This window comes from Falco punctatus (genome assembly GCF_963210335.1).
Source record: "Falco punctatus genome assembly, chromosome: 7".
Lineage (NCBI taxonomy): Eukaryota > Metazoa > Chordata > Aves > Falconiformes > Falconidae > Falco > Falco punctatus.
This window is the reverse complement of record NC_137587.1, coordinates 72,108,531-72,128,078: the sequence shown is the minus strand read 5'-3', so window position 1 is coordinate 72,128,078 and position 19,548 is coordinate 72,108,531. Positions and strand designations below refer to the sequence as shown.

Below are 19,548 nucleotides of genomic sequence, written 5' to 3'. Positions count from 1 at the left end.
AGGCTGGCTTGGGCAGTCACCCTGTATCAGCAGCCCCGGCTGTCCTGGGGGTGCGGTGGCTGGGGTCACGGGTGTTTCAGCTGGGCTCGCTAGGCTGTACTGATGCATTGCCGCATGCACAGGCACTTCAAAGAGGTTTCCATGGACAGGAAGCAGGGCAGATTAGAGGCACACTGAGGCTTTTATTTTATGCCAGGACTTCAAAATGTTCTTGCTGGTATTTCTGAGGCCCCATTTTTAACCACTCTTAATACACATATATAAGATAGCAGGAGGTTGGCCTCTGTGAGCCACACACTGCATCTTCATGGGATGAGAGTCACAAGACACTTCACATGCATCAGAGAGCCAAGGGGCTGCAGGGGAGGTTCGGGACTGGCTCCTTCAGGTCTGCTTCCTCTAGCAGCAGGGAGTCAGCTCACTCAGCAGCCCCTGGCCAGCTCACCACCCCAGGCACTGCTCTGGAGCCTGAGGTTGGCCCTCCCTGCTGCAGCTGACTTGGCTACTTTGCACCCTAGGGTCAGCCCGCCTCCCTTGGAGCATTCTCAGGGAGGCAGTGCTGAGGGAGGTCCTGGCAGGCTGGGGGAGTGGGTGGTGCTGGGATTTTGCTGCCTCTTCTTTTCTCTTGTACATTTGCACCCTTTCCAGACATGTGTCAGCTCCACTCCCACAGGAGCACTGGGAAGAACATGCTCCAGCTGCTGTTCCTCTATGGTTTGTCCCCAGCAATGTAAACAGTTTACAGGGGACTGTAAACAGCAGATTTGTTTAGGATATTGTCTGCATTCCCGCCTCAGCATTTCCTTATTCAGCAGCACAGGGGGAACACTGACCTGCCAGCTGTAGGTCTGCGGCTTGCATTGTCAGAGGGGAAGGTGGTGACAAGCAAGAGGAAGTTGTGTACACTCCTGCATTGCCTGGTGGATTTAGGGATCACACCAGGGTCACACCCCCACCCACCGCAGCTGCATGGGAATGTTTCTGCATGCAGCAGAGAGGAAAGTTGGCACGGGATGCAGCTGCTGCTGAGCCCTTTGCAGGACGTGGTTGTGTGAGAGAACAGGGTGTATGTGAGCAGAAAGCTTGCTTATGTGATGCCCAGGGCACTGGGAGATAGATGAGAAATCTTCAAAGATAGGAGCTTCATTTCAGAAAAGCACCGCCTGTTTGAAAAGTCTCAGAATGTCATTGGCTCCCTGGGGAAGCTGATTGTCCGCTCAGGGAAAGGAGGCTGTTAAATCAACTCAGCCTTCGTCCAGTGGGAGTAACATCTGAAGATGTTTGTTCTTCCTTCAGAGCTCCTGACACAGGGGTTCAGCCTGCGCTCATCAGTGGGAGGTCAGCTTCCCTCCACCTCCCCTTGACCTTTGTAAAGGAGCAGAGAAGGGAAAGGGCGGTTTCTACCTGAGCTTCTCAATCTGCCACAGAAGCTTTGTCAAACTTGAGCTGTACTTAACTCCCAGAAAACCATTAAACCTCAGATGTGCACACTAAAGGCACGAACAGTCACAGGAGGGGATGAGGGGAGCTTGAAATAAAGGTTGACATGCCAAAAAGAGGGTCTAGGGGGAGGGGGAGCAGCAAAGAAATTTTTAGAAGTAGTCGGGAGGTGCTGGGTGAGTGGGGGAGATTCCTCAAACCCCCAGATGTCTAGTGCAGCTGTGATTGAGTTTGGGCTTCCTTCTGCTGGTGAAATGTTGCTTCTGCCATGTAATTGTGAGGTGGGTGCTCAAACAGGAGAGTGCAACTGTCAGGAAGCACCTAGGAATGGCAGAGGAGGGAGCAAAGCCGGAATGTTGCAGTACACTTACTGTCTGTTGGTTTTTTTTATTATTTTCTGTTGTGCTTAAAAGCCTGGGCAGTGTAAATCTTTGATGGGTCCTCAAGCCGCTACCTCTGTACTCAAGCATTCCCCACCGCCAGGAGGGGTAGCTGCTGCAGGCTGGCCTGGCTGCCCTGGGCTGGGCTGTCAGGAGCTGACAGCAGATCATCTGGCTGTTTGTTTGCCCCTGTTCCCTGCCAACCACAAGCTTGAGTCTTGAATTTAAACATCCTGAATTGAAAGGACAAGATCTCCAAATGACACCTCTGGTTCGTTGCCAGGGAAGTCTTGCATCCAGGAGACACAAACAGCTCAACAAAGCCAAACATGGGGAGAAGCAACCTGACCCCATTTTCCACAGCACTGGCTTCCTAAGTATGTGGCTGCTGGTTGCGATTCAGAGATGGTCTCGACCTCTGTTAGCGTGACCGTGTGAGGGTCTGGTGACCCACTCTGACCATGTCCGTATGTTCACCATTATTAGGAGGAAAAGGCCAACAAGTTCTTCCTGCTTCCCTCAGAGGCATGGATGTGTGGCACCGACCCAGCCTGGCCAAGGAACAGTCAGGAGGGCTGAATTTTGGATGTCTCTGGATGTTTTAAATACCACATAAACCCCCTGTTTTCCTTTGGGGGATGTGCGTAGTTGAGCGTTGTCCTGCAGAATCCTGTTGACTTTCTGGTGAGCATTAACTGTAAATATTTGAACAAAAAATTATCTTGTGTTAACATTAGCAAAATTTAATCTTTCTGTACATAGTGAAATCTGGCTTAAGTCACAAGTGAAAGTGAGAGTGGTAGTTTCAGGTGATTCCCCAGTGGACGTTTGTCCACACCAGAACAGAAACCAGCATGTTGCCCATCATGGATGGCAGCTTGTTCATCAGAAAGGGCTGAAAGGGCAGCTGGAATTGCTGGGCAGGATGGAGGTGCATTGGCAGAGTTTAATATGGTTCTGAACAGGAAAGCAGGAGGTCTTCAGGTCATGGTGAAGGACTGGGATGGAAGCTGGAAGGCACAGGGCTATCAGGAGAGTTGCTAGTTCTCAAATCTTTTGGTTTCATTGCAGGGTTTGGAGTTTGCCTGTAGCTTGGGACCAGTTTTGCTATAAACCCCAAAGCTCAAGCAGATTTTCAGCTCTGCTTTAGGTAAAATCCTGCTCTGCTCAACTCACTGACCTGCAGTCATTCCCTCTTGGGAGGACAGTGGATGTTATAGGAAGGGCTCAGTTCACTCCTTTCTTCTCTTGGACTCTCACCTTTGTGATGGTGAAGAGGAGGCAGGAAGCTCTCTGGGAATCTCTGACTTCCCTCCACCTCCTGTCTGCCTGATTCACTCCTGGAACTCTGCTGCAGTCAGGATGGGTATGCCAGACTCCCAGAGAGCAGGGCTGAGTCCGAGGGAAGGAGGAAGTGTACAAATTACTGAGGAGAGGCTGGGAAGATCTGTGGATGGAGGGAGACAGTGGTAATACAAAAGCAGAAGTGGGAAGAACAATATGGCCATGGAGGCCGTGAAGTAGATGGGTGTGAGGAGAGTGCTCCCACAGCCCCTGAGGACTACTCTGGACTTGTACACACTGAAGATTCAAATACTCCCAAGCAGACCCAAATGTTCAGTGTGATCCTCATAAAAACATCTTCCTTAAGTAAGAAGTCTGAGCGGGCTGGCGTTCCTCAGAGCAGGCAGCATCAGCGGTGTGGGAGGTGAGCAGGGGAAGGGACCGGCAGGAGACGGGGCGGCAGGTCGGGACCAGGGCACTGGCAGAAAGTATCTGTGGTTCTGCTCAGAAAAGGTATTGCAAGCACTGATGTTTCCAAAGGAGGAGGAGCCGACAGCTGCCCCTTGCAGGCCTCAAGTGCCTTGAAATCCCACCTCCCTTTACAATAAACAGGTGCCTTGCTCAGTCACATCCCTTGAACGGAAACACCTGGAAGCTCCTAACATTCACCCCAAATTCACCCTGCTCAAGACACCCAAGCTTGTCACTCAAGACACACTGTTCTGCTTGTACCCAGTCCCTCTTCCGAAGGCAGCGAGCGCAGGCTGTTGCTGGGCTGCACTCCTCAGTTTTGGTGTGGGCCAAATGAACCGGGTGTGGGAACCCCTGGGAGGGAGGTACTCTTCTGCAGGACCAGCTCAGCTCCGCTCCGTGTTTCAGGCCTCTGCTTCGGCGGAGGGACTGGCTCCCACTGTGTCTTGTGTTCCTGCCATTCCCTCTGGCAGGCGAAAGCCCCGCGCTGCTGGATTTGGCCCTGAAGCAGCAGCGTGCCCTTAGCAGCAAGGCTCAGGCCTCACGGTAAAGCCCTGCACGCAGCTCTTCAGGCTTCTGGGCACATCCTCTACCTCCCTGGGCACTGCGTGGTCTCAGCCGATATACTGATCGTCTTTTGGAAGGGAGGGCAGCTGAGTTTGCTGTGGCCAGTTGGTAGCTCTTTGATGCTGCCTGAGCTCGGCAATATCTCCGACTCACTGCTGATTGCTCCTTCTGCTGGGGGAGTGAGAGAGGCCACGCCAGAGCACCTCTACAGACTGGTGGGAAGGGGAAGAGTGTCCAACCACACTCCTAGTGTTCATTTTCCTTTTTTACATACGGATAGAGAGAGGAAGCAGGAGAAAGAGGATGGCAGAGCCTCTGGGGATCCTGGCGCCTTCCACCACAGAGGAGGCCCTGCTGCCAGGGTACCCAAGGCAGGCAGTGCTGCGGTGGCAGAAGGTCTCCTTGAACCACAGAGAGGGCTAGCAGAGGCTTGCAAACTAAGACCAAGTGATGCTGAAGAGCAATGCTGAAAAATGCTGCCTTAGTGTCAAAGCAGTGCCCCCAGTTGTGTGATGCCACTGTCGGGTTGTAGAGCACAGGCAGGGAGAGCACCTCGGTCCCAGCGATGCTGTCTGCCTTGCCCCTGGGAGCTAACTCTGCCAATCGTTGTGCTGCAGGGACGTCGGCGAGGGGGCATGTGTCTTGTGACCAGAGCAGCGCCTGTGCACCAAGCCCTGCAGGTTTTGTCTCCAGACCCTGCGACTTTTGCATGATGAGAGATTACAGAGGTAGGGTTGGGAGCGGGCTTGTGAGATGGCACGTGCTGTCTGTTTAATAGGGAGGATGACTGTTAATAAACTGGGTGTGATAATACTTGGTGGGGTGGGAAGGGCTGATGAATGTAGAGCCACTGGAAGGCCTGTGAGTACCCTGGGTGCTGTTATGTGCATGGAGTGTTCCCAGACGGATTCAGTTCCCACTCCCAGGCTGCCCCATGTGAGGGGCTGGGAGCTCATCCTGTGTGTGCACGCGGGCTGGCGTCGGGGGCTCCAGCAAGCTGTAACAAGTCCCATTTAGGTTTGACCTTTTGCTGGATATTAAAGCCATGCTGTGGCTCAGTGAGATGAACGCTGCAGCAAACACAATTCCTCAAGATGAAATATCTCTCCAGTGGGTAATTCCAGCCTCATTTGAGGGTTGTTGTATTTTTTTTTTCTTTCCCGCTGAATCATTTATTCCTGGTGTCAGGAAGGTGCAGAATGACTTTCCCCACTGGCTTTCAGAGCTTCATTGATTCTTCAACTCCCACTTCTGCAAATCTGCTGGAACAGCAGCCCTTTGCCTCTCCAATTTTCCCAGGAGGGGGCTGGGGAAGGGGAGGGTCTCAGGACGGGGGAGCTCTTCAGTGAACCCATGCACAGTCTGAGGGAGATGCCATCATAATTTAAGCTCCATAGTCTGGAGGCAGTGTCTTTTAATTTGTATGTTTTTAGCCTTAAATGCCTTCTCAGCACTTGGCTGTCTGCATGGGGAAGGGAGAAACAGGACACATTAAAGCTGCTGGTGAAAGCAAGTTTTGTGTTGAAGGATGGGGAATGAGGCACAATCCCAAGTCCTGGGTCACTCTTGAATGCCATTCGGACACTGACACAGGTCACCAAAGGCAGGGCAGGTCCCTGTCTGACTGAGCAGCCTTCAGAAAGGAAAGGGACAGGATGCATTACAGCAGCTGCCCCAGAGCAGGGGAATCATAGCAGATCAATGGTAGAAAGCAGAGCGGTGAGCAGGATCATCTGCTGCAGTCAGCGTGCACGTGTGTCTATATGTGTGCAGTGCCTATGGGAATTTCTGAGATTGTACAGAGTGCTGGAGACCTTTGGCTCTTCCTGCTTTCTGGTTCACTGTTGCAGTTTAATTCCTTTGCTCACGATGGGTACAATTCTGGTCCCTTCAGCAAAGCAAAGCAGTCTACTTCCAAAATATGCGTAGTGAACAGTTTCAATCATTGCGTGATGGCCAGACAGGAGCGACTGAACCCAGGCCTCTGCCTGTCACTATCAATCTATTTGCAGTCCTGTATCTGAGTTCACACTTCATGTTCTCCAGTGCAGCTCCTTTCTCTGGGCTCCTGGGTGACACGGACATGCTATTCTTCCCGTGGGGGTGGGGGGGAGCAATGGAAGGAGAAGAGGCCGTGGAGTGAGACCTGGAGAAAACAGGGTCCCAGAGCTCTGTAAGAACTTGGGAACCCAACCCAAGAGGTATCCTCACATCACTCTGATCCCTTCTGTGTATGGAAGCAGGCCTGAGCCACTGCTGCTTTGTACTTCAGTGCAGTGCAGAGGGAGGTGAGGGAGCCATGGGGGTGTGAAATGCAGAGTGCTGCTGGAGCCCTCTCCAGCAGAGGAGCAAATAGAGCAGGACTGCTGCCACATGGACCCCGGCCTTTCAGTAGGGCTGAACGGATGCCTTGTGTCCAGCAAAGCTTGTCAGCAGGCACTTGCTACCAAGCTCCATAGCTTTGATTTAAGGAGTTTCAAGCAGTCTGACCATGCCCATTAGCACTTACACGATTCCCCTGCCAAGTAGTTGTAAATGTTTCCATTTGCTCTGCACTTGGCCCAGTTTCTCTTGTTTATTATCCTAAATGTGCCCAGGATGTGACCCTGCTCCCCCTCACCAGCACTCACTCCAATTCCATTTCATTTCTACTTCTTCCTATGAACTGCTGTAACATAAGTACCATTCAAAGGACAGAAAAATAAGGGGAGGTGGATGTTCACAGAGATGCTGTGCTCTCCTTGGGGTCACACATGGTGCTCTGGCATCAGGGTGGGACGGGCTCAGACAGATGTAAGCGCAGTAAGACATGCAAAGGGGTGCTGCAGGGTGGCTGCAGGGGAGCTGGGAGCTGGAAAGCGATGTAGGATGCTCTGTGCTGGCAGATACTTAAGTCACTTTTTATTGCAGTGCTACACAGCAACAAAAAAGATCAATATTTATTAGTCACAGAAAGCATAATTTTGCATGAAAAGCATCGATCAGTGTGTCAGCTGAGACAGTGTCATTACATCTTTTTTATGATTTGGTCAACATCCCTGTATGAATAAGGACGTTATTGCCCTAGATAGATGGAGCCACTGGGGGTGAAGGAAGAGTTTAGCACCGTGCTGTGATTGGAGTGGAACAAAGCAGAGGCTGCCACAGTGTTTAGAGTCACAGGATGGACACAGGGGCTCTGGATCTCTAACTTATTGTTCTGTGCAGTCATTTTGTCACTGAGGTCTAAGTAGTACCAAGAGAAATTCTCTGTTTCAGAGTTGGGTCCTAATTTTTTAGTCTTTTTTTCCCCAGTGAAATAAGTTGCTTGCCAGCTGGGCTCGGGGTGAAAGCTCCCCCCATAAGGTAATGAGCAATTATTCACTTTATGGGATGTGTATACCATTATTTAAGGCAACCCAGTGTCTGTGGTGAGGATACCTGTCAATCCCAGCTCTCCTCCAGTCGTTCTTGTGCACATTGACTGTCTCCAGCCCAATCTGACCAGTGGGTAGAGGTGTCCTGTGTCAGACCGCGGCCCCAAGGACCACATGCAGCCACCAAAGATGTTTAACTTGAGCAGCAAGTTTGGTGGCTGGCCAGCCAGTGTGGGCAGGCTGGCAGGGCACGGATGGCATGGTGAGCCTGGGACCTGCCCGGCAGGCTGGCTCTCACCTGGCCAGCCGGTGAGCCAAGGTGGGCAGGGGACGTAGGAAAGGGCTGCGTGCATTGCCATGTAGGGGATGGGAGCACGCCCGAGCACGTGGGGACAGCAAGATCCCCTTATGCCTTTGCAAAAGCAGTTCAAATCCTGCCATTTCCAGCACTGTGCTGGCCCCAGCAGAGATACAGGAGCACAAAGGTGAGCACAGAAACAGCAGGTCCTGTGGTTTTGCAGAACGCCTGACTCAGGACTCCTGGGTGAGGATTCCCAGTAGTGCCGTTGGCTCCCTTAGGGCAAGCCACAAGTCAACCACATACAGTGCAGTTGCAGAACTCGGCTTCCACTTCAACACCAAAATAATCAGCTCAACAAAACCTGCTTGCTCGAGTCAGTGGGGGCACAGTGACTTTTCAGAAAAGTCCTGCTGTAAAAGTCATGATCCGAGCAAGCAGTTCTTCCGGTCTCCAGCCCCGTGCTGCATGTGAGCCAGGAAAGTGTGCCCTTGGCTTGGTAAAAAGATCCTGACCTGTTCACAGGCTGGTTGTGAGTCTTAATCTAGGTGTTTGTAGATAAAAGGTGTCATCAAATGAAGATGAGTAGCTCTGTCTGGCTATCTGAATGATGAATGAGGTGTTCATACAAGCAGAAGGGACCTCCATGTGGATCCTGAAATGCAGTTTTTAAGACAGCTGTTTCTGCTTCCACTGCCTGCCTAATCTGACAGACAGCCCTTTCGTCAGCGAGAGAGACCTTTGAAGAGGTGGTACAGTTGGAAGGCTTGGTTTAAAGGACACAGGTGCCTGCCACCCACCTGCATTATACCTGCTGCTGCAGAGGTTTGTGGATCTGGTATCCCTAGCATAGGAGGCAGAAGACTGAGGGATCTCTTGAGCGTAGGAGCTCAGGACTGCAGCATGCTGTGCCTGTCAGGGTCCGACACCAACACGTTGATCCCCAGAGAGTGTGGCGTGACTGTAGCTAGTGTGAGTCAGTGAGCCTGGGCAGGGTCTGAGGGTTGTGTTGCATCAAGGAGCATTGGGAAGAAAGGAGTTTTCAGCCCCACTTTTGTTCTGCCAGTTGCAACGCACAGAGCAGGCAGCTTTGCTGTGTGGAGTCTCAGTGAGAGAACCATTAATTTTGTATTAGGACATAAAAACTTTTTGAGCTCCACAGACCGATAGTCCTTCCAGCCCAGTATCCTGTCTCCACCAGAAGCCAAGGCCGGATGCCTTAAAGGAAGGCATAAAAACCCCATAATGCCCATAATTGTGCAATACTACCCTATGGGGGGAGATTTCCCCCTGACCCCAGCTGGCAGGCAGCTTATACCCTGAAGCATGAGAATCAATAGCTGTTATAATTTTCATTTGAGCTAGTGTCGCTGCGGATGCTGTTCTTATTCACATAAATGTCTGATCCTGTTGTGAAACTCTCTAGTGCTGTTTGTTATATGGCTCTTTCGATATCCTGGCAAGGAGCTGATGTTCTCAGGTACGGGGTTCAGGATAGGTCCTGGATGACCCGCTGCAGGCTGCTCTTAGAAGAGCAGAAGAGGAGCTTAGCCCCTTCCCCACCATCCCAGCCAGCCTCTGCCCCTTCTTGTGCTCTTTATTTAATATTTAATCTCCCATGGCCCTGCTGTAGAGTGACCATGGTGGGGAGGAGCGGCATCAACCGTTCCTGTGTCTATATTGGTTTTTGGCCCAGGTGTTGCTCTACAAGCAGCTGTGTACTAAAGGTTTGCAGGATATCCCTTAGAGAGGGATTGTGGGGCTAATAGGAGACTGGTTGGTCTATGGCCAGGTATAACCCCCTTACAGCTACTTCAGGTGGTGGAAGCGCTTCCTTGTCTGGCAGTGCCCTGTCAGTCCTTTTTTCCCTGGACATCCCTGCCAAAACTTTTGCTGTTAATGCCGGGTGAAGCCTGCTGGGGTGCCGAGCAGGCTGTGTATGACAGAGGCTGGAGCACCTGGAGACCAGCACAGTGGCTTACTGCAATGTTTGGGAGGAGAGCTTGACATGACTTCAACTCTAATGAGAACTTCTGGTTAGATTTTCACCAAGTAGGTAAAAACTTAGGTTTTCACCCAGGGAAGAAGACCCACTCCCAGCTGGCCGTCTTTAGCATGAGATACCCAGTGCAGAGACTGCCTCTTCTACTTGTCTGGCTTCCCCCAGCCCCCACCAGCCCTGAGCATGGGAGAAATTAAAAAGAAGACTACCCATGAAGGAGCGGCAAAGGTGTGTTTGCCTGCTAGCAAAACAGGAGAGGGGAATGAAGGCAGGAGAGCAGGTCTCATCATGTAGAATGGGGAGGAGGTGACATAGCCCGTGATAATTGGACTATTAAATCTAGCAAAGGCACCGACACTTACACAGTGTGGCTCAGGGAAACAAACGTTCTGTAGTAACAATAACTCTCCAGTAGCAAGCAATAATAAGTGTCTGCAATCATTTTCTGCTGATCCAATGCTTAACTGTATTGTTCAGATTCCAGGTCAAATTGTCCTCAAACCACAGTGCAGAGGCCAGATAGGTTTACAGAGATGTGCAGGCATGACTGAGAGGAAATTTTGGCTCAAAAGTCCATTTGTAAATGTCTCTCAAATGGCTGCTTTTGTTTCCTGTGCCTCTCTACCTCCAGAAATCTGCACATCAGAGGGAGCCATCCCAGTTCTCATGGCTCAGCCTCCTTTATTCTGCCCCATACCTCCAGAACTGCCTGAGATGGTCACAAAATTGGCTTAAAATTGTTATAGTTTACAAATCTGGCTTTTATTTACCGTAGGTCTGGGTAGGAGGGTTTTAATCCCTGAGCCACCTTCTCAGACTTTTCAGCTGTGAGAGCCAGGAGTGCCATTTTTGCAATAACAAAAGTGGAATTTTGCATGCAGACGCAGGGCCCCAGGAGTGGGGGACTGAAGAACACCCCTCCTGTTTCTGAAAGCATCACAGTAAAGTCTGGGCTCAGGGCCGTTTGGGGCTTCCAGTGCTGATACCCATCTGGATGATATCTTTATAGATTCTTAGTTCACCAACTTTAATCCCGTGGAGCATATCACATGCTGCTGGATTGTTGTTCATACCGTGAAGTACAGGTGCGAAGCTTGACCAAGGTGGTTTAGATCTGGCATTAGGTTGGTGGCGCTGGATGGCCCTGGCCCAGGGCAGAGCCCAGGTCCTGTGTTTGGTGACCACGTCCTGTTTGGCACTGCTCAGGGGGTGAAGGTGCTCGTTGCTGGGGTGCTGGCAGGAGCCCTGGCACTCGAGGCAGGCTTAATCTGGGATTAAAAGCAAAGAGAATTTTAATTCTCTACTGTCTTGCAGTTTTCAGCTCTTCTTCAGCTGGGTGGAGGCATGGAAGGGCGGAAAAACCCTTTCACAATACCATGTCTGGCCAGGCAGGGGATTGCATAATGCTGCAGATGTTCCAGCTGTGCTGCTCAAGTGCAGATGACTTTCCTGAGCATTGCTTCTGTCTTGGTTTACTCTGGGCATTAGGCTACCAGGCTGTGGTAGAAAAATGAGTTACAAGTGTTAGCCACGTATTTTCTTGGCCCAACAGCTGCATGACACCCAGGACTGACCCAGAGCTGGTAAGAGGTGTCCCTTTTTCCTGGGCGCAGATACGCTTTAGAGCTAGTGATTCAGCATCCTGATGGTATTCCTCCCACAGCAGCATCCTTCCTGAATAGCTCAGCACTCCTGAATTGGAGTGAGTGATGCTAGTGTGTGAGAACTCCTACTGTGTTTTTACTATCACTTGAATGATGGGATGTGCCTCCTTTCCTCAGCAGGTGTAGTCCCAGCTCACTGTGAATCAAATTCACCACTTGCACAGTCGCGTAGGTCCTGCTGACAGGACAGGAGTGCGACCCTCCGCTGGCCAGGGAGGGATTGAACTGGGACAGAAAGAGATGCCAGATGGTGTGACACGGGTGTTGTGAGACACTGGGCTCAGGGCTGGGGATGATGCCTGGCTGGAGTCTCCTTGATGCAAGGTGAGCTGATCATGAAAGTTCGTGACTCCCTGTAACTCATTCCCTCCCTGGGGCTGTCTGAGCTTGATTATGACTTTCCAGAGATGTCTAGAAAGGACAGATGCCTCGGATATATTTTTTTTCCTTCCCTTTGATGCCTCTTCCCTAATTGTGGGAGGCTTCTGCAGCTTGGGGTTGACCTTCTCTGCTTGGCCGGCACCAATGCTCCCTTGGTGAGTACCTATTAATGGCAGGGGAGGGCAGGACCTGTGATAACTCAGTCTGGCAGTCCCAGCCCCGTCAGCACCGACGTGATGGAATAGTCTTTCGAGACCCAAAGAGCTTCAATCAGCTCTTCTTTCTGAAAAGGGTTGTTGTAAAAGGAGTGAAGGAAAGTATCCATACCTAGCCTTGAAAACCTGGAGGAGGAGACAGGAATTGAGACATAAGAAGGGAAGGGAGCTGAAGAAAAAGGTTAAGGTGATGCCATCCCTGTAATCAGTGTTGGTGTTAGTAAATCTGGACTTGATCCCGCTCTTCCTACCGATGAAACTTCTGTTGGCATCCACGTCTGAAGGTGTTAGAGTAGTGCCTTGGTAAAACGTGGTGTTGGGAGCAGAGAGGCCCCAAACATCGCTGTCGTGTGCACTCAGCCCTGCCCCTTAGGAGGAAAGGGATATGTGGGCAGTGTGGGTGGCAGTGCCGTTTGGGTGCACTGCCTTGTGGCACCTGCCTGGCTGCAGAGCTTGTCCCTGCAGCTGAAGGCGAGCGCAGTCCCCTCCCAGGCTGCAGCGCCCCAGACCCTGGGATCGTGGTTCTTCCTTTGGGGGGGTGTGACTGTGCAGAGGCTTGCTAGCAGCAGCATGGTTTTATTTTAAGAAGGGAATTAAAGAAGGGGAATAGATTTTCCCTCTGCCGAATATTTATATGCATCTGTCTCACCCAGACCATCCCCCCACTTTGCTGAGCCCCAGACAGACTTTTGAGGGCTGGTGCAGCTCAGTTTCCTGCAGCTTAAGATGCTGCCCTTTAGCAGTTAGTTGGTCTCTGGGTTCCCTCGGTTCAGACCTTGGACTTTGTGGCCGAAGCACAGCATGGAGTGCAGCCTGCAGTGGCACACTGCAAATGACAAAACCTTGTTCTTAGTTCTTTCAGCAATGGTGGTGCTGATGTCAAGGTACCATCTTATTCCCTGCATATGGTTTTCATCACCCTCCTATTAAGCTAAGCCAGCTTGTTAACGCAGCACACATCCCAGGGCCCAGATCTGCAGAACAGGTCAGCTGGTCTGGCTGCAACATGCAGTGGCAAGGAGCAGTGGTGTGTTGCAAAAGGATTATCTCCTCATGTCATATTGACCTGAACTTATGCCGGGATGCTTTAGGGGTAGGAAGCACTTACGTTTGTGAGCAGGGTTGCCACTTATCTCTGTTTCTCATATTTGTATGCCCTCTACACAGTGATGAGACAACTGGTCTCCAGGAAGGTTACCCCAGCACCGGGCCCCTGCAGCTCTGAGTTGGGACACCTTGTCACAATTGTGCATCTGAAGGTCAATGGTCTGTGACTGCTTCGTACACGTGCACCCTCTGAGGTGCGTTACAGGGATCTCAGCTACCTGTGTTGCTTTCTTCATATCACCTGCATGCCCAGCCCTAGTTCCCCAGGCTGGAGGGGCTTTGGTGCGGGGCTGGGAGGGTGAAAGCCAGGACTGGCAGCTGGCTGGGCAAGGGAAACACTTCATTCATTGCACTGGAGTTGGTCCTGGTCAAATATTTTCTGCTGCTGATTCTTACCAGTCTTGTGGCATCCCCAAATGAGGCACAGGGGATTACAAAGCAGTCAGCTTTCATTTAAAGCCTGACCTTGGCGTCAGGCTGTTAGCATGGCAAGAAAGGGAGATGAGTTAGCTGGCAGCCTGCCTGTGTGTGGCAAGGGCTCTTTAAAGCCTCAAAGGATGCATTAGTTTGATGTCAGAGGCTTTGTTTGTGACATTCCCTTGAATAATCATCCTCCCTCTGTGTGTGTGTGTGTGTGTATGTGTATCTCCTCCCTGTCTGCGTCTCTGATGCTCCCCCATCCCATGTCCGAAGAGCTCAGCTAGACAGCATGGATAACTCCAGTGAGACAGATGGAGATGGATCCAGGCCTCTGCAGGGACAGCTGCGTCCCTGACAGTCCCCTCTGGTCATGCACCTGTTAGGAACTATACTTAGCATGGGAAAACTTTCCAGAAAAGAGAAAGCAGGGGAGAAGTGGGGAGGCAGAAAGGCTGGGAATTTGGCCTCGCTCTCCCCAGCAGGTCCTGAAGCTCCAAAAATGCCTCTTGGTAATAGCATCCAAAAATGACAATCAGGTGAAAAGCAGGCAGTGTACCAAGGCGTGCTGGCACTGTTCGAAGACAGCCTGAGCAAATGACAGCTTCATAACTCCTGGGTGAAATGCCAGGAAGCCTGGTGTGTTTGTCCTGACAGGCCCCAGTAGTCCAGATCACTCAGCAACTGCCATATGGGAACTCTGGTAGATACTGAGTGAGGCACGTGCTGCGGGGGTCACAGGTTGAGCCTTCACTGTTGCGAGATGTGAGGCAGTGCAGACTCCTGTGTCCATCATGTATCACCCAGGACTATTGCAGTACACTAATGCTCCCCAGCTCCAGCAGCCCCCATTCCTAGAGCACTGAGCAAGCTGCCTGCCTGTGCTCCGACCTGTCTGCCATACTTACAGCCACCCATCCACCTGCCCATCGTCCCTCTGCGGAGCCACGTACCCATAGAGCTCGTGTGGAGTGAATGGGGGAGGAAATCCTCCTCCTTCTGGTGCTGTGCAAGGTTCTCTGTGAGGGCACAGGGGGCTTTTCAGCTCTTCTTTTTATAAACTAAGAACCTGAAGGTGGCTGCCCATGGCCTGATGGCAGTTAAATGTGCGTGTCTCGTGGCACACTGCTTTTTGCAGCAGGGGCTCCCTGGGAGCCTTGCAAGGAGCCAGGCTGAGCTGTGGTGTCCTGCCAGTGCAGAGGCAGCACATCCAGGCAGATTTGAAGGCTATGTTTCCATGTTTTCTTTTATACTCTTTGATAAGTGATGAGCTGCAGTTTCACCACACAAGACTCCCATTAGCACAGGAGGTGCCCGATGGCCGTCTCTGCTGTGTCACTCCTGATGTGCAGCAGTGGCTGCAACCTCTCCGAACTAACCCTCATCTTCCTCCCTGAGGAGGAGCTCCTGAGCTCCTCTGGAGAGAGTCCCTGCCTTGGGGCTCCAGCTGGTGAAGAGTGAAACTCTTACCAGTGCCTTGTAACTGCAGGAAGCTTCGAATGAATGAGAATCCAGCAGCTCTCAAATGCCTCCAGAGCCGTCCGGCAGCAGGGCCAGCTCCCGGCGCTGTGAGCAGGTGGCATTGCCTCCCTGGGAGGACACTCTGCTTCGCTTTCAGCTGCTCTCCCGCTATGCCTATCTGCATGCCCTCTCTAATACCTGCATGCCGTTCAGGCAGTTAGCGTTTCAGTATTTATGGCCACCTGGGCTGTTGCTTAGTGGGAGGATTTGCCATACTTAGATGAAAAATGCAACAGGAACATTAAAGTGCTCTGCGGCTAAACTGAGTTCGGTTTTCCAGTCCCTGCAGCTCTCAGCTGTCCTCCTCTGCCCTGTTGCTGAGCCTTCTTACCAAGCAGCAAGAAAACTATTATGTTGCACTTAGGATTCACTGAGCACTGTGGCTTTTACTGAACACCTTCCCTGATTGACGTCCTTAGTCAGTGTTTCCCCAGTCCCAGGGGGAAGGTCTGGGTGAAACAGAAGAAATGAACAAGGAATACAGCATATCGTGAGGATGTCAGCGACATTTCCAGCTGATAGGATACATCCATAGTATTCTTAGCTGCCTACTGTAGAGTGTTGTGGCACTGGATCAGTTTTCTGTTTCCACACCTGTGCAGCAGATGTGAATAGGGGCATCTTACCATTCCCAGGTGCTCGAGCCCTGCTGGTACCAGTGCCCACTCTGATGCCACAAGATTGGTTTCTGTGCCATCAGAAGTGGGGATATGTTTGTCTCCTTTTGGTGGCCACTTGCAGCTTTTTCCTTTTAAGACTGGGAAAATCCTTCTCACATTTCCCAACTTTTCTATGTAGCATTAGGAAGTGATATGTAGAGAGGAACACTCCTATTTCTGCTCGTGAGCAGGAGAAACAGGGGGTTGTTCCTAATCTCAGTCATGGAGATGGATCGAGTGGAACTGGTAAGCATGGGATAACTGGGTAACCTGTATGTTACTTGCAAGGTGCTTAACCTCTTGTCATATATGCCATGGAGGCTGTCCTGCAACCAGAGGCACTAGCCAACATAAGTTGCGTCTGTCAATGTGCTTTATTGGACTACATCAATGTAGAATCGATAAAGAGTTTAAAAAAAAAACAACCAAAAAGGGCTTACTAAGGCAGACCAAGTCATAAACAGATTAAAGTGCTGTGCAGGTCAGATTTCAGCTGGCATTCGTGAAAATAGGGGGGTTCTGGTGTTGTCGGAGGGTGATTCATGGCACTGGAATATTTCAGGGGAGGAGAATCTCACAGGAGTTATTAAACTCACGCTGCTGCAAAGAGAGGGGCTCCTTGTGTGTCAGGTTTCTGCCTCCAGAATCACAGTCACAGATATTGTACTGATATCATTTATATCAGAATAAGTTATCTGTTTCCAGTTAACCTAGATGAAAGCCCTAGTGTGGTTATTGCGTTCTAAGGTTGCTGATACTTGTTAATAATTTAGAATAATAAAGTCAGTCAAATTAATTCACTCCTAAAATTGAGCTTATTTGCATTGGCTTGTCTTTTTTTTTTTTTTTTTTTTTTTTTTTTTTTTTTGTAACAGATCTCTCTGCAGGCATGTATTTGTGTAAGCTTTTTGTATGTGCTTGTGAGTATTTGTGTGCATACGTAATTTCCTTCACCAGCTTACAACCAAAAGAGGCTGAGCTGGGTTTAGATGTTGCACAAGAAAAATAGTTTCTTCCTGCCTGTGAATGTATTCAGTGAAGGTCCACCCCAAAGTAAAGCCAAATAGCTAAGGTATAAATCCGTGGGAAAAAATGGGGTTCGTAATGGAAATGCTCCCTTGTTTAAATTAAGGCTAGGCATATGTGAAGCTGAAATTTGTGCTGCAGCATCCAGACGGTGCCTCAAGCTGGCCACACATTCCCAGAAATAAAGAAAAATACCACAGTCTACCTGCAAAATGACCTTTCTGTTAACACCGACTTGCAGCTCAGACGCTTTTGTGCTGTAAGAAGCAGGGTAAGATACATGAAGTGACAGATTGCTGCTGACAGTGAAAGGCTCTTTCAGCTGCATTTCTCTACAGCCACAGTGATATATCCAGGGGCTTGTTAGAGGAACAACAGCACCAGCCAATAACCAGTTGGTCTAAGCCCTAGAGATAGACCGTATGTCCCACACTCTGTTTCCTAATCTGCGAATGTAGAGTAAATTCAGCTGCCATATCACTTCCCTCTCTGCATGTTATATAGCAAGGAAACACACCCATGTATTTATCTGTCAATGGCAATGCCTGTATCTATAAATAACAATGTTTGTATCTGTGCATGCGTGTGTGCGCATATTTATGTGCCTGTGTATTTATTACAGGTGAGGCTGGTTGTAGAGCAATCCAGAAAATGGAAATCCTTTTGTGCAAATCATGCTTTCTTGGAGGAAAGGAGAACCAGGAGAGCAGGGCTGATGAATTGGCACCGAACCGCAATAATTTACTTTTTTTTAAAGTCAAAACAATTTCAGGGAAAGGGTCTCCCAAAAAGTCCAGTTTCAGGAGGTAGCTCAATTGAATTTCTGGTTCCTGGCTGCCTGCCTGGAGGGCCTCTTGTCACTTCTGCTTTATTCCAACAAGGCAGAAGGTGGAATTGACAGCAGCCTTCCCACCAGGCTGTTAGAGAAGCGGGGAAGCCAGATGCTTTGCCTCCTTGCTCCCTCCCCCTTCTGCAGCCCAAGAGCCAGACAGTTAAGTTGCTTAACTTTTCCATCTTTGCTCTCCAGTGTTCCTGGTCTGACCCAGCAGGGATCATGAGGAATGAAGTAACGCCTGGTAGTCAGCAGTCGGCACGTGGACAAAGGGCTTCTCTGCCACTGAGGGGTAGAAGTGTGTGTGTCACACAGTAAGGTATCGTTATGCTTTTGTACAGAACAATACAATTATACTTTTGTACAGCAGGTTTATGTAGAGGGGCACTCTGGTGGAAATGGGCTGATGTACGAGCTTCTCCCCTAGAGCAAAACCAGGGCAAACAGTTGTATAATGTGATTTCAGAGCTTCCATTCTAAACTCACTGCTACACTTGCTCGCAGCCCATGCTACTTATGTAGCTGCATATAGGGCGCATTGTGGGTGATAGCTAAAATATTCTTACGATTTCTTCTGCAAGGACAGTATCCTCAGCCCTTCTCTTTTCTCCTTGGTATGGGGTTATTGTCTTTAGAAGGTAAGAAACATAAGAAGGTTTCAGTTGCTGTTGAAGTAACATTTCTATTCACATCATTTAACTAGATAGTTTGCTGAGTCTAAAATTTTTGTGTAATCAAATTGGTTGGCTGTTTTAGCATTCCTAAGTGGTAGTTAAAATGATGTGGAGAAAGATGCCCTTACTTTAGATTCAGGGCAGTAGCAGGGTAAGGTTATCTAACATAGCTTTTTGAGATAGGACCTGCTCCACATCACGGATTGTACATTTCCAGCACACATGACCCACAGAGCCCTTGCCCTCCCTTTCATTCTGCTGACAGCTGCAAAACGGGGTGACAAATTGGTAGTGGATGGCCAGGAAATGACACCCTCTCCCTCCCTGAGCTCATCACAATGCAAAAAGCTCTGTATGCCAGTTGAAAACCCTTCTTCTCTGCTAAGCTGCTCTGCACTGAAACTGGCAATCTGCAGGTGAGCGTCTCTGCAACCTGTTGGGTCTGCTGGGGGTCATCCAGACATCTTGAAAAGCGGTGAAGTCATAAGGTTTCAGTAAAGTACGTACAGTTCTCTTCTCTTCCTGTGTGCTTCTTTATGTCTTCTCTGTACCGAGAAGCTGTATCGCTGTCTATCCAGCATGTGCTTTTTACGCTCTTTCCTTCTGCCACTGCTCTCTCTCAGTCCCTCTGCCACCTTCCCCAGGCGGGGCGAGTGGTGACGGAGCAGGCGTTCCTCCTCGTGTGGCATGCATTGCTGCCTGTGCCAGCTCAGGCAGGTACGAACATCAGCCTAAGGCAAACCACAAACATTTGTAGCCTGCAGCGAGGCAAAAAGTGTTGCCCAGAACAGCCTTTGGAAATATTTTAATTACCCCTGGTTGAACTGGCAATCAACTGACTTGAGGTAATGATTACAAGTGGAGACAAAATCTAAGGGGAATTTTATGCTCAGAGTCAAATTTCAGCAACATTTTGGAAGGTTTTCTAATCATTGTGGTTTTAACAGCCGTCACCAAATGTCCCCAAATCAAAACAGTTCTGATGTACATGGAAAGCAAATCAAGCAGTTCTAGCACAGTGTTGTGAGGTGGATGAACACGGGGCTTATAAAAGAATCAGCCTAACCACCGAGGTCTTTCTCAGCAGCTTTATAGTCAGAATGAACTTTAAAGGACTGTGAATCAAAAAATGAAATTTATTTTTTGTTTCTCCAGACTTGCCAGTGAAAGAAGAGCTTGCATGTGCCTGATGACTGCTTTCAGATCAAGTCATCGTTGCCAGCCAAGGCGAATTCTTCTTGCCTGCTTCCAAGA

The 19,548-nt window shown here is 50.0% G+C and overlaps 1 long non-coding RNA gene across 1 annotated transcript in view; it reads left to right on the top strand.

Annotated features, from left to right (window-relative positions):
- The window catches only part of LOC308067040, a 48,099-nt gene extending 28,561 nt beyond the window's left edge, over positions 1 to 19,538 (top strand). The window contains exon 3 of the long non-coding RNA XR_013929419.1: positions 17,816 to 19,538. This is a non-coding gene — a long non-coding RNA (uncharacterized lncRNA). The remainder of the gene's footprint in view (positions 1 to 17,815) is intronic.
- Positions 19,539 to 19,548: the final 10 nt, after the last annotated feature.